Source organism: Entelurus aequoreus, linkage group LG03 (genome assembly GCF_033978785.1).
Source record: "Entelurus aequoreus isolate RoL-2023_Sb linkage group LG03, RoL_Eaeq_v1.1, whole genome shotgun sequence".
NCBI lineage: Eukaryota > Metazoa > Chordata > Actinopteri > Syngnathiformes > Syngnathidae > Entelurus > Entelurus aequoreus.
In genome coordinates, this window is record NC_084733.1 from 61,538,266 (window position 1) to 61,553,478 (window position 15,213).

Genomic DNA, 15,213 nt, shown 5'->3' on the forward strand with positions numbered 1-15,213 from the left:
GTCTGTGGTCATGAAGTCCTTTGAGCGCTTGGTCCTGCCCCACCTCAAGGACATCACCGCCCCCCTCCTGGACCCACTGCAGTTCGCCTACAGAGCCAACAGGTCTGTGGATGATGCAGTGAACCTGGCCCTCCATTTCATCCTGGAGCATCTGGACTCCCCAGGAACCTACGCTAGGATCCTGTTTGTGGACTTCAGCTCTGCCTTCAACACCATCCTCCATGGACTGCTACGAGACAAGCTCTACCAGCTACGCGTGCCCCACTCCTTCTGCAGTTGGATCAATGACTTCCTGACAGACCGAAGACAGCACGTGCGGCTGGGGAAGATTGTCTCGGACAGTCGAACCACGAACACTGGTACTCCTCAGGGCTGTGTACTTTCCCCCTGGCTTTTCTCTCTTTATACAAACTGCTGTACCTCCATTCAGCAGTCCGTAAAGCTGCTCAAGTTTGCGGATGACACAACCCTCATCGGGCTCATCTCCGATGGCGATGAGTCCGCCTACAGGAGAGATGGACCGGTGGGCGTCCTGGTGCAGCCTTAACAACCTGGAGCTGAACGCCCAGAAAACAGTGGAGATTATCATGGACTTCAGGAAAGTCACAGCCCTACCATTCCCCCTCACCCTGATTGACTCTCCCACCCCCGTCTCCATTGTGGACTCCTTCCGTTTCTTGGGCACCACCATCACCCAGGACCTCAAGTGGGAGGCGACCATCAGCTCCCTCATCAAGAAGGCCCAGCAGAGGATGTACTTCCTGCGGCAACTGAGGAAACTTAAGGTGCCGACCGAGATGCTGGTGCAGTTTTACTCAGCCATCATCGAGTCCATCCTCATCTCCTCCATCACCGTGTGGTTCCCCGGCGCCACAGTCCAGGATAAACATCGACTGCAGCGCATGGTACGTGCTGCTGAGAAGGTGATTGGCTGCAAGCTCCCATCCCTCCAGGACCTGTTTTCCTCCAGGACCAGGAGGCGTGTGGGTCGGATCACAGCTGACTCTTCTCACCCTGGACACAAACTATTCTCCCCTCTCCCCTCAGGCAGGAGACTACGGTCCATCCAGACCCACACCTCCCGCCACCTGAATAGTTTTTTCCCCTCTGCCATCAGGCACATGAACAATAACAAGATCTGATAGCTCAGTTACAGCTCTTTTTATTACCAAATCTGTGTTATATGTGTTTTATGTTGCACGATTGCACCAAGAAAAATTCCTAGTTTGTGAACCAGTTGTCAAACAATGGCAATAAAAACTATTCTGATTCTTATTCTGAATACTCATCAAACACTTATTTGGAATGTCCAACAGGTGAACAGGCTAATTGAGAAGAGGTGGGTGCCATGATTGGGTATAAAAGCAACTTCCATGAAATGCTCAGTAATTCACAAACAAGGATGGGGCGAGGGTCACTACTTTGTCAACAAATGCGTGAGCAAATTGTCCAACAGTTTAAGAACAACATTTCTCAACGAGCTATTGCAAGGAATTTAGGGATTTCACCATCTACGGTCCGTAATATTATCAAAAGGTTCAGAGACTGGAGAAATCACTGGACGTAAGCGATGATATTACGGACCTTCGATCCTGCAGGCGGTACTGCATCAAAAAGCGACATCAGTGTGTAAAGGATATCACCACATGGGCTCAGGAACACTTCAGAAAACCACTGTCAGTAACTACAATTGGTTGCTACATATGTAAGTGCAAGTTAAAACTCTATTATGCAAAGCCAAAGCCAATTATCAGCAACACCCAGAAACGCAGCCGGCTTCGCTTGGTCCAAGCTCATCTAAGATGGACTGATGCAAAGTGGAAAAGTGTTCTGTGGTCTGACAAGTCCACATTTCACATTTTTTTTGGAAACTGTGGACGTTGTGTCCTCCAGACCAAAGAGAGAAAATAACCATCCAGACTGTTCTAGGCGCAAAGTTCAAAAGCCAGCATCTGTGATGGTATGGGGGTGTATTAGTGCCCAAGACATGGGTAACTTACACATCTGTGAAGGCACCATTAATGCTGAAAGGTACATACAGGTTTTGGAGCAACATATGTTGCCATCCAAGCAATGTAATCATGGACGCCCCTGCTTATTACAGCAAGACAATGCCAAGCCACGTGTTACAACAGCCTGGCTTCCTAGTAAAAGAGTGTGGGTGCTAGACTGGCCTGCCTGTAGTCCAGACTTGTCTCCCATTGAAAATGTGTGGTGCACTATGAAGCGTAAAATACGACAACAGAGACCCCAGACTGTTGAACAACTTAATCTGTACATCAAGCAAGAATGGGAAATAATTCCACCTGAAAAGCTTCAAAAATTGGTCTCCTCAGTTCCCAAACATTTACTGAGTGTTGTTAAAAGGGCAGGCGATGTAACACAGTAGTAAAAATGACCCTGTGCCAACTTTTTTGCAATGTGTTGCTGCCATTAAATTCTAAGTTAATGATTTTAAGAAAAAAAAAAAAATTGTTTCTCGGTTTGAACATTAAATATCTTGTCTTTACAGTGTATTCAATTGAATATAAGTTGAAAAGGATTTGCAATATTGCAGATGAAGTGGCAGAAAAAGGCACTTTTTGGCTCTGCTCTGTTTAGTTACGTTTATTCATTTATAAAGCACTTTTAGAAACAAGCCCAGTTGACAGACATAAGAAACTATTTCAAAAACAGTACAAGTAAGTGTCACATTCACTTTTTAAACAGCAGGATGAATAAAATACTACATTAGTAAAATATACTTAGGGCAAAAAGATATCACATCAAAATACTAAAATGTAATAAATGCGTAAAAATGTATTCAACAAGAGAAACAATGACCAAGATATCCTGCCTAACTGGATTTGAATGCCAGGGAGTAAAAGTATGTTTTATTATTTAAGTTTGAAATATTTGTGTTTGTGCCCACGCTCAGCAGACCGGCTTTGCCGACAGGTCCACACAGGCAGCTGCCTGGGGCGCAATCTGTTGGAGGGCGCACCAAATTGCAGAATCTACAAATAAAATAATAAAGATAAGAGTAAACTGTAAACAGTTTTTATCTAAGGTTTTTAAACTAAGAGGTCAAGCTTTGACAGCCAATCAAGTGTCATACGCCAGCACCAATCAGGATCAGCTTTGCTGCCTGTAGGAAGCAGAGTTGTCGTGGAGAGGGAGGTTTTTCATCACAAATAAATCAGTAGTAAACTTAAAGGACTATACGTTGCACCTCATCTCCTGTTATTACTTTACCAAAGCATCGTTCAACCCATCCTTATGTACTGTTCCACATGTTTTTTCACCATGCTTTCTGTAACCATAGCAGCTAAAATCATCGGCCCACCCACACCCAACATTTCAGATTTAAACCACAGGTCCATCACTCGACTGGCAAACACAATAGTCCAGGATATCACTCACCCACTACACCAATACATCAACCCACTACCATCAGGGCGCAGGTACAGAACCATCAAATTCCGGAGGGCCAGTCTCAGGAAAAGCCTGATCCCTGCAGCTATAGCCGCCCTTAACAGCAGGCCCTGCTGACCTGTCTGACAAGCCCATAAATGTGTTTGTCATATATGATGTATTTTTGTTATTTTTGTTTTGTGATGTGTAATGTCTATTGTTTAAATGTACGGCAGTGAAAATGAATTTCCCCACAGGGACCAATAAATCTATCTAATCTAATCGAATCGAATCTAAAGCGCCCTGAATGGTAAATAATGGTAAATGGGTTATACTTCTATAGCGCTTTACTACCTTCAAGGTACTCAAAGCGCTTTGACACTATTTCCACATTCACACACTGATGGCAGTAGCTGACATGCAAGGCACTAACCATGAGCCATCATTAACAAGGGTGAAGGGTCTTGCTCAAAGTAAAGTAATGTAAGCCATGGTCTGGCATGGACAGGATGATTGCTCTTGTGCATCACAACAGTTTTTTTTCACTACCATAGGGTGGAACCTCCACGTGTTGGAGTATACTGTAAATATTTGGGGTTTTGGCATCAGCCGCTAGACTAGGTCTGATCTCAGTCTAAGACTAGATGTGAGCAATTTAAGTCTAAGACCAGATGTGAGTGATCTAAGTTAAAACTAGATGTGAGCAATCTAAGTCTAAGACTAGATGTGAGCGATCTAAGTCTAAAACCAGATGTGACCGATCTAAGTCGACGACTAGATGTGACCAATCAAAGTCTAAGTCTAGATGTGACCAGTCTAAAACTAGATGTGAGCAATCTAAGTCTAAGACAAGATGCTACCAATCTAAGTTTAAGACTAGATGTGACCAATCCAAGGTAAGACTAGATGTGACCAATCTAAGTCTTAGACCAGATCTGATCAATCTAAGTCTAAGACTAGATATGACCAATCTAATTCTAAGTCCAAATCTGATCAATCTAAATCTAAGACTAGATGTGACCAATCTAAGTCTAATACTAGATCTGACCAATCTAAATCTAGGACTATATGCTACCAATTTAAGTCTAAGACTAGATGTGATCAGTCTAAGTCTAGATCTGACCAATCTAAGTCTAAAACTAGATCTGATCAATCTAAGACTAGATGTGATCAATCTAAATCTAAGACTAGATATGACCAATCTAAGTCTAAGACTAGATGTGATTAGTCTAAGACTAGATCTGACCAATCTAAGTCTAAGACTAGATGGGATCAATCTAAATCTAAGACTAGATATGACCAATCTAAGTCTAAGACTAGATGTGATTAGTCTAAGACTAGATCTGACCAATCTAAGTCTAAGACTAGATGTTACCAATTTCAGTCTAAGACTAGAAGAGATCAGTGTAAGTCTATATCTGACCAATCTACGTCTAAAACTAGATCTGATCAATCTAAGACTAGATGTGATCAATCTAAGTCTAAGACTAGATATGACCAATCTAAATCTAAGACTACATGTGATCAATCTAAGTCTAAGACTAGATATGACCAATCTAAATCTAAGACTAGATGTGATCAATCTAAGTCTAAGACTAGATGTGACCAATCCAAGTCTAAGACTAGAAGTGACCAATCTACGTCTGAAACTAGATCTGTTCAATCTAAGACCAGGTGTGATCAATCTAAGTCTAAGACAAGATGTGACCAATCCAAGTCTAAGACTAGATGTGACCAATCTAAGTCTAATACTAGATCTGACCAATCTAAATCTAGGACTAGATGCTACCAATTTAAGTCTAAGACTAGATGTGATCAGTCTAAGTCTAGATCTGACCAATCTAAGTCTAAAACTAGATCTGATCAATCTAAGACTAGATGTAATCAATCTAAATCTAAGACTACATATGACCAATCTAAGTCTAAGACTAGATGTGATTAGTCTAAGACTAGATCTGACCAATCTAAGTCTAAGACTAGATGTTACCAATTTAAGTCTAAGACTAGAAGTGATCAGTCTAAAACTAGATCTGATCAATCTAAGACTAGATGTGATCAATCTAAGTCTAAGACTAGAAATGACCAATCTAAATCTAAGACTACATGTGATCAATCTAAGTCTAAGACTAGATATGACCAATCTAAATCTAAGACTAGATGTGATCAGCGAGGACAGGTCATGTTTGAGGTCACTGCTCGCTTTTGCAATAGTACTTTGATATTTTACAACACCTAGTGAATTATTGTGGCCTCAATAAGTCACTAAATAGTTGTATTTAATTTAGTCTATCTATGATGGGACAATGCACAGAAACATTAAGTTCAGAAACAGATATGTTCTGTACCAGATTATATCTAAATAGCTACCTTCCATCTGCAGTCCCTGGCTACCTAAATTAAAGGGATCCAAAAATCAAGCAATAAAATTATGACACTAATTAATCATAATAAATATATACATTCATAATAATCAATAATTAATCAAAAAATAATCATACTGTAGCATGTAATCAAATTTAGGAAAATTCATAAAATGCCCCTTCATGGACACATTCTTAATATACAATACAACCACACCTTATTTAAATCATCACACAAAGACAATACATGCTCTTGTTCACATCTGTCATCATTCGTAACAACAACCAAGATTTTAACAGCCATACCTCACAATTTACAACAAAAATGCTCTCATGGATAAATATAATACTCATTAAATTGATGTATCTACATAATGCCCCTCTTAGTGACCGTGTGAGCAGCCTTGATTGCTCCAACGCCACTTTTTAACTTCAAATTTTCTATTCCTTTTGTTATAACGGGGAGAAGGCTAATTGGTCTGTACAGGTTCTGGTCTTCTTTATTTCCTGCTTTATGGATTTAATTATAGTAGCAGTTTCTCGACGTGGTAGGGAAAGTGTTTTCCGTTATTGATTTATTTATCAATTGTTGTTATACGAGCAATAATACAATCCTTATATGTTTTTAGGAAGATAGTGTCCAACCCGTATATATATCTCTAGATCGTGAGTCTGATAATGCAGTGAAGATTTTGTTTAACTTTGTTTCATTTGTTAATTCTAAAATTAGTCCATCCTGAATAAATGACAATTATTTGCACTGATTTTGAGGGACTTTTTATTCAGGGTTTGTACAGACTGGATGAAATGTTCATTAAAATTATTACTTATGTCCAGACTGTCTGCGATAGTAGCGCCATTGATATTTAATGTTATAGTGTTGTTTCTTGTTTGCTCTCTTTCCGTAAGTTTGTATCTGGTTTTCCATAACTTTCTAATGTTCCCTTTTGCAGCTTTGATTAATTCTAAGTGAAAGTCAGCCTTAGACTTCCGCATAAACATTGTAACTTTGTTCCTCCAAACTTTTAAAATCATACGATCTGTATTTAGACCTGTTTTAATTGCTCTTTTGAGAGCTGAGTCCCGATGTCTTTATTAGAATCCAAATTGTTTTATTAATCCAAGGTATTTTTATTTTAGCACTCTTCTTTCTGGTTTTGTATTAAGTGTATTTACAGATGATCTCTTTGATTTTTGTCATCCAATTGTAATTCTAGTAGGGCTGCTTATCCTTTGTGTCATTGTAGAAGCCGTTTATAATATCCTTAAGTTTCTTTCTATGCGTCTTATTTAACCAGTCCAGCTTAACGTCCCCCATGACGTTCAATTCTTTCATACTATGCTGTTTGAGGATGTCTGAAAATGAATCAAGAAAAATGTCTTTAGCTGTGGTCGGTCGGTATACTACAATTACCTTGAAATACATTTCTGAGGAAAATTAAATTAAATTAAATTTTAACATACTCAAATTGATCTACTTTTAATGTTTTCTCTTTCATAAATCATAATTCCTCCCCCCTTTTTCACTCGATCTGTCTTTTCTGTATTCTTGTCCCCCGGGACATTAATTAGAACGAAAGGTGTTGTGGGTTTTAACCATTTCTCTGATAGACAAGGTAATCCGGATTAGAGTCTGACAGTAACTGCTGTATTTGTTCAGTATGTTTCCTGTGGTAGAAAGTTTAATAATGCAGACACATTTGTTACTGAATACTTTCTACAGACTTCTGTCTCTCTGCGACTATAAATATTTGATATGCTTAAATTTGTTATTTTAGCTCAGCTGTTGTATAGCTGCTAGCTCCTTGTAGCCTACAGCAGGAATGTCCAAATTGCAGCCAATAGCTATGTTTTTAACAGACAACCGAAATAATTGAAAATGTGGTATTTGCGTATCGGTTCAATCAGCGGCAGCTACGCCCTGTTTTATCATTTGACCTAAATTTTTGGTTTCGTAGGCAGGACAGAGAGCAAAGGAACAATGTGGGTCATTAGTCGTCTATATTATACCATGCTAATTGCTGTAAGGATAGTTCACATGAGCGGCCATACCTTGAGTCCCACCATATATAAGAGTCAAAAGGCTCCTATTATGAGTCGTCTAATTGGTGATCATACACTTTGGTGGTTTGGGTGGCAGGGCACACGGACGCACCTCAGTCAGCCAGTGCTAGGACAGTTGGAGCAGTCCCCGTCCTCTATTTGTTCCTGGGAGGCGTCCCCAGTAGTTGTCAGCTGATGTCGTGCTGTCAGGCAACATCAGGAAGTTCCTTCTGTGCGGTATTGAATGTCAGGGCACAGTTCGTAAGCAGGTCATTACAAGGTGTGTGCAGGTTGACCACAAAGGAATGCTTCAAAGATTCTGTTGAACATTGTCCGTTGACACTTATGTCCAGCAGGGGTCTGTTTGTATCCTGCTGTTCGTCCTGCTGTGGGCGTCCTCTGTCACACCTGTATTTTTTGTGAGCATGTTCTGGCTACACTTTGGAGCTTGTCTTGTTCAGAGAAGTTGGCAGTCCCCCGGCTGCATACTGTCAAAGCGCTTTGAGTACCTTGAAGGTAGAAAAGCGCTATACAAGTATAACCCATTTATCATTTATTTATAGCTTGACCTAGGACAATTCCGTGACTACCACCCAAGTCCGTCTGTATGGTTTTACGTTTTGTTGAGGTTTTTTCCCTCCAGAATTTGGAACTCAAAACATGTACACCCATCGTTTTCATATCCTCTCGGTTAGTTCAATTTTGCATATCACGTTTTAAAATCACAGTCTTAACTATCCCATTAAATGTTAATCAATAATCCTAATTCAAAGATTATACGTACTACTTCATGTGTATTTAGGTACCCTTTTAATTCACTTAAAGATTATCTATAAGTTAATTTAAACTATCATTCGTCTATCAGTAGGCGCGAGCAAGCTGTCATGCTTGCACTCTGACCTCCTGCTGTGCGTGATACTCTCCAAAACAAAATAATGTATTTATTCACGTTTCTCCTTATCTTTCAGCTAAATCTTTTAATCTTTTAACTTTTAACGTCCACACTGTTTTTATTTTTATTGTCTGCATTTTAATTTTGCTTTTATTTTCTTTCATTTCACTTTGTTGTCTGTGACGCACTTTGAGTCTACCCTGTGCATGAAAAACGCCACACAAACAAAGCTGCCCCGTCTTGCCTTGCCTGTCTCCGACTGGTTATCCAACCTAGTCACAACAAACACTTCAGTTTCTTTTGTTATATTCTTATTTTACTGTTCTCTTTTTATTTTCCTTGTAATATTTTTCTATTTTGTTTCCATTTATACCCTTATTAGTTACTGTTTACTTTTTACTTCTTCTTCCTGAGGGAACTCTCCTGAAGGAATCAATAACGTTTTATCTGTCCATCTATCTATCTATTAATAACCCGAGCACAATTCATGACGTCATGCTCATCTTGCAGACAGTTATTTCCATTTTGTTTTATTCTCTACATGTAATTCTACATGCACCAATGTCACATAGAAATTTGCTTTCTTTGTTATTTATTTACATTATTATTTCTGGTTTACTTGCTGTCTGTTTACTTAAGTTCTCATATTTTGGTCTGTCTATCTTCTGATTAGAATTTGTTTAACGCTTCTCTACGTTTTGTTTTGACTATGGCGCTGAGTGTTGGCGACTCTTATCTGTACTTCCTCAGACTCTATGATTCACAGATGTCTTTAGATGTTTTAGAATATAAATTTAAATTCTACCTTATCGTGATTATTCTTGAAATAATAAAAATGTCAATATAATTAAATAATCATTTTACCTTTATTAAATTTAATTCAATTTTATTTAATGTGTTTGCTATATCATTATTAATTCAAAGCTACAATGTGTTCTAATCTATGATGTGCGTGCGTGTGTGTTTGTCTCAACTTCCACACAGGAACTGGATGGATCAGATAAGCAACAGGGCTGTTCAATACAGTATATTACACACATAATTAATGACTAATGAATTTAACAATGCTTAAATGTCCCAGTCCAAATGTATGTATTGATATTTAAATGTTTATTTATTCATATACAGTATATTTTATTTTTCCTATTATCAAAACCAACCTGTCAGCACTCGCCTCAGACTGAGTACAGCTGTCCACTATATATAAATATATATATTTTTTATTTATTTATTTATTTATGTATTCTTTAAACCTAACTCAATGCTAACCTAGCTCAATGCTAACCTAGCTCAATGCTAACCTAGCTCAATGCTAACCTAGCTGTGTCACACCTCTTTGAAACACGTTTCGTGCAGCTGTCACTCACACAGCCTCGTCACAATGACACACTCTTATCTCAAAATGTCTCCCAGCTGAGACTCCTTTTTTTTTATATGCGTCACACACACACTCACACACAGACAATTTACCAGAGAGCGCTAGCGAGAGCCTTTTTTCCGTATTTATAGTTTCAATGCCTTCTTAAAACTATAATATCGCACAGTCACAATCACCAGCACAGTTAAAAACAAATTCAAATGACTGGAATTCGCTCGCAGCGCCAAAGAGGGGGAGTACTGGGCTTCCCTGCTTAGGCTGCTGCCTCCGCGATCCAACCTCTTGATAAGCGGAAGAAGATAATTATATGGATGGATCATTCACTCATATGTTTTCTGTACATAACTTTGTCTATTTTCTCACAAGCACACACATTTTGGACAATTTCCCAACTTTTACAGATAGCGGGGCTGTGAGAAAAAGCGTGAAGGGAGGTTGCGAGAGGGGGGGGGAGAAAGGGGGGGAATTAAACCAGATAAGAAACCAGGTGCTACACAAAAGTTATTAAATTACGCATATATCTAAATGTACCAACATAAACTGATTCACTCAATACACACACATTTCAGCATTCATCATTATACACACACATTTATAAATTACAATACCACCCCATGTCCGGACAAATATAAACAACTAATGCATGCATGCTTTTGTGGAATCGGCCGTCTCATATCACAAAAACCAGGTTCCATCATTGCTCATACAACGGCGATTAACCCGTTTCATTGGAGCAGCACCTGCATTATCCTTCCTGACCAACACGGATAACCGGCCTAAGGCGCTGTAGAATCAATAGGAATCACCCACCAATCATACAGTACATCGTGTCTGGTCAGTCCATATAGTTTCACCAAGGCTCTACCATATGGAGCCCTTAACTCTATCCATCTATACTGCAGCAAATTTCCAAATTCGTGACAACTTGGCTCAGTTGATCTCCTTTACCAGATTCACTGAACGATCACCTTATATCAGGCTTTTTACCCGGCTGCAGTTTCCACATAGTCAGATACGTAGGACCTTCATAGACGTCATAAATTTGTGTGGGCCAAATGTCACACCAGTTAGCCAACCTTGCCTTAAATTTTGCTGTGTCCAACTCCGGCTAACCTAATGTACTTGCAGAAAAAAGCATCCTCTGCCAACAACGACAGAGGATGAAGAGGTTAAAAGAAATTTTTCGTCTCACATCGTCTATGCTTCAAAAACACTCCAAACCACCAAAATTCTATTAACAATCCCCTTATAGCTAAAAACAAGAAATCACAAGTTTTCAACAAACACACAGACAAATGATCACATATAAAACAACTCAATCCAACCATAATTTACCCCATTCCAGGTTGTTTTTGGAGAACCTGACTAAACCTATCTTTTATCAAAAATAGATTCAGCAATTAGTCTTATCGATCCGGCTCTCTCCAGGCAGAAAATGTTTACACTTTAAAGCAAACTTCTTACCTTGTGATGCGCGCGTGCAACACACTGTCTGCCTGACAGAGAGAGCGGGAGCGGCTGTCGACCTGTAGCTTCTGAGCCATCCTGTTCGTGACGCCAATTTGTGTAGTGGATTGTCCGAAGCTTAAGCAGCCAACAAAAGTAGTTTAGTACAACAATTTTATTTACCCATTATCAGAAGTGCAGGTTGAATTGAGTTGGCCGTGCAGACAGACCACATGTTACTCCGGAGCAAACAAGACACACACAAGCCAAAATCACTTCCTAGTCCCGGTCTTCTGCCATTTTTTATATGTCTTTTGTGCGTCACTGTTTTTTATCTAGTGCGTCATGACTGCTTTGTTTTGGTTTGTCTGTTCCAAAACAACCTCGTATCTCTTAGTCATATTTGGAAAATCTAAACATTCTGTAGACAGGTTGGCATAACTCCATATTCACCTTTGTCCCACAACTGGTCCGTTCAATGGCACAAATTAGAAGAGAATTGAAAATGAGCGGACATTCTTAATAGACAAGAAATATAGGTCAAAAGGTCAGAAATTCTACGACATAAATGACCGCCATAACCGTAACACCAGAGGGAGCGCCACTAACCACGTTAAACCCAGATTCTGATCTAATAAAGGTCTTAACTCATTCTCTTTCTATGCCACATCAATGTGGAATGCGCTCCCAACAGGTGTAAAAAAAAAAAGGCATCTCTATCCTCCTTCAAAACCACACTAAAACAACACCTCCAGGCAACTTCAACCCTAAACTAACTTTCTCTGATGCAATTGTTGATGACTGAAGTGTTGATACAAACCAATCCTACCCCCCCGCCAACCCCCCCCCCCACACCCACACCCCGGATTGTAAATAATGTAAAAAATTATTTGTATATACGCTGATGATTATCTTGTGTGATGACTGTATTATGAAAATAGTATATATCTGTATCATAAATCAACTTAAGTGGACCCCGACCTAAACAAGTTGAAAAACTTATTCGGGTGTTACCATTTAGTGGTCAACTGTAGGGAATATGTACTTCACTGTGCAATCTACTAATAAAAGTTTCAATCAATCAATCAATCAAAATTTTTCGGTTGTATAATCAACCATCAACCATTAACCATTTTGTGTGACCAGTTTAACAGTACATATTAGACATATTTAACAATCATACACATTTACACACAAAAATAAAATAAAAGAAAAAGAATGACCGAAAAAGGAATAGGCTGAAGCCAAAGCTTATATTTGCCTATCCTATACCTCCACACTGATTTGCTTTAACACTGAATATGGAACAAGCAACGCTTATATAACTTAATAGTGCAAAATCAACTTTCAAAAACAAACAAAAAAAAATATGGCATATTAAATACAATTTAAATAAAAAATGTAATGCCTCTCTTCGATTTGCAGCCTTCTGGTGGTAGCGTATATTGTAGCGTCCCGGAAGAGTTAGTGCTGCAAAGCGTTCTGGGTATTTGTTCTGTTGTGTTTATGTTGTGGATGTTCTCCCGAAATGTGTTTGTCTTTCTTGTTTGGTGTGGGTTCACAGTGTGGCGCATATTTGTAACAGGGTTAAAGTTTTTTATATGTCCACCGTCAGTGTGACCTGTATGGCTGTTGACCAAGTATGTCTTGCATCCACTTGTGTGTGTGTGTAAAAGCCGCATATATTATGTGACGGGGCCGGCATGCTGTTTGTATGGGGGAAAAGCGGACGAGACGACAGGTTGTAGAGGACGTTAAAGGCAATGCCTTTAAGGCACACCCCCAATATAGATGTCTGGATTTCACTGAAATTCAGGAGTCTCCTGGGAAATCGGGAGGGTTGGCAAGTATGTTAGCGGTGAATGCGGTGTTACAGCGGCACAGCCGCTGTATAATACCGGCGGGCCAGCTCTAATGTTAATTTGATATTGCCTCAAGGGCCAAATGAAATTACACGGCAGGCCAAATTTGGCCCGTGGGCCAGAGTTTGACACCCATGATCTAAATGAATGATGATAAAAAACTATCCACATGAACGATCATGAAAAGATTTATTTGAATGATGATACAAAATAATCCACATAAATGATCATAAAAAGATTATAGGAATGATGAGAATAATTATCCAGATGAAGGATTATGAAAAGATCTATATGAACGATTATAACATTGATCTATCTGAACGATAATAAAAATTATCCATATGAACCATTATAAAAAGATCTATGTGACTAATGATAAAAAAAATCCACATGTAGAATCATAAAAAGGTCTATATGAACGATTATAAAAAGATCTATATGAACAAAACTTTAACTCTTAGATTGGCCCCGGGAATACACTTAATGGCTGGTTTGCTAAACTGTATGTTTCGAGTGATGAAGTCCCTTATGACTAAGGTGTGGTGCCCGGTAGACTGGGGTGTACGACTAGCTAAAGGGCTAAATCTATTATGCGTCTCAACCGGTTCACCGTTGCTTGTAGGCCGCTAAGGGCTGCTACAAGCTGGGCTAGTTAGGTCGCTACAGCTAACGCTAACAAATGTGCCCTCAGCGTCTAAAGTTAGGAAATTACTCTGCTCGAGTTGGCGGACACAGTCCTCTAGTAGGGCCAACCTATCGATGAGAACGATGCACGAAGAGCAGGGAGCCATACTCACCTTGTTTCTTCCACCGAGTCGAGTTCTTGCTGTCTTCGGAGAAGTGGCTGCAACGTGTGGGAGCAGATTCCTTCAGCTTCGTTAGCTTAGCAGCTAGTTAGCTGAGAGAGCGGCGGTGAGACAGAGAGCGGGTGGTTTGTTAGTTTGATAAGACTACTACATATGTTTGGGAAGTAATAAATAAAGCTGTAAAACAATTAAAAGACCACAGATAGAAAGATAATACTTAGCTTTGTTCACGACAGCATGAGCAGTCACTCACGGCAAACAGGAAACAGGTGATATATGATTATATATGACAAAAATTTTATATGATGATATATGACAACAATGATGTATGATGATGTATGAGAAAGATTATGAATGATGAAATATGAGAAAGATGATATATGATGATATATGAGAAAGATAATATAAGAGAAAGATGATCTATAATGATATTTGAGAAAAATGACACCGGGTATATGATACAAATTATTTATGATATATATGAGAAAGATGATGTATGATGATATATGACAATATATGATGATAGATGAGAAAGATGATATATAATGATACAGTATATGAGAAGGATGATGTAGGATGATATATGAGAAAGACTATATATGATATAAGAGGAATATGATGTTTAAGGATGTATGAGAAAGTATGTATGATGATATACCAGAAAGATGATGCATGATGATATATGATGAGATATTAGAACGATGATGTATGATGATACATATTGATATAAGATGTTATATCAAGTATTAGAAAGATGATGTATGATGATATATGAGAAAGATGGTGTATGATGATATATAATGTTTATGAGAATGATGATATATGATGACGTATGAGAAATATGATGTATGATGATGTATGAGAAATATGATATATGATGATGTTTAAGAAAGAATATGTATGATAACAAATTAGAAAGATGATGTATGATGATGTATTAGAACAATGATGTATGATGATATATGAGGAAGATGATATACGAGAAAGATGATGTACCTGTATGATATACGAGAAAGATGATGTATGATGATAT

General features: G+C 38.8%; 1 protein-coding gene across 1 annotated transcript in view; it reads right to left on the reverse strand.

Annotated features, from left to right (window-relative positions):
* Window positions 1–14,224, reverse strand: part of LOC133646697 (adhesion G protein-coupled receptor F5-like) — an 88,768-nt gene extending 74,544 nt beyond the window's left edge. Inside the window, exon 1 of the mRNA XM_062042363.1 lies at window positions 14,172–14,224. The gene's annotated coding sequence lies outside the window, so the exon portion shown is untranslated. The remainder of the gene's footprint in view (window positions 1–14,171) is intronic.
* Window positions 14,225–15,213: the final 989 nt, after the last annotated feature.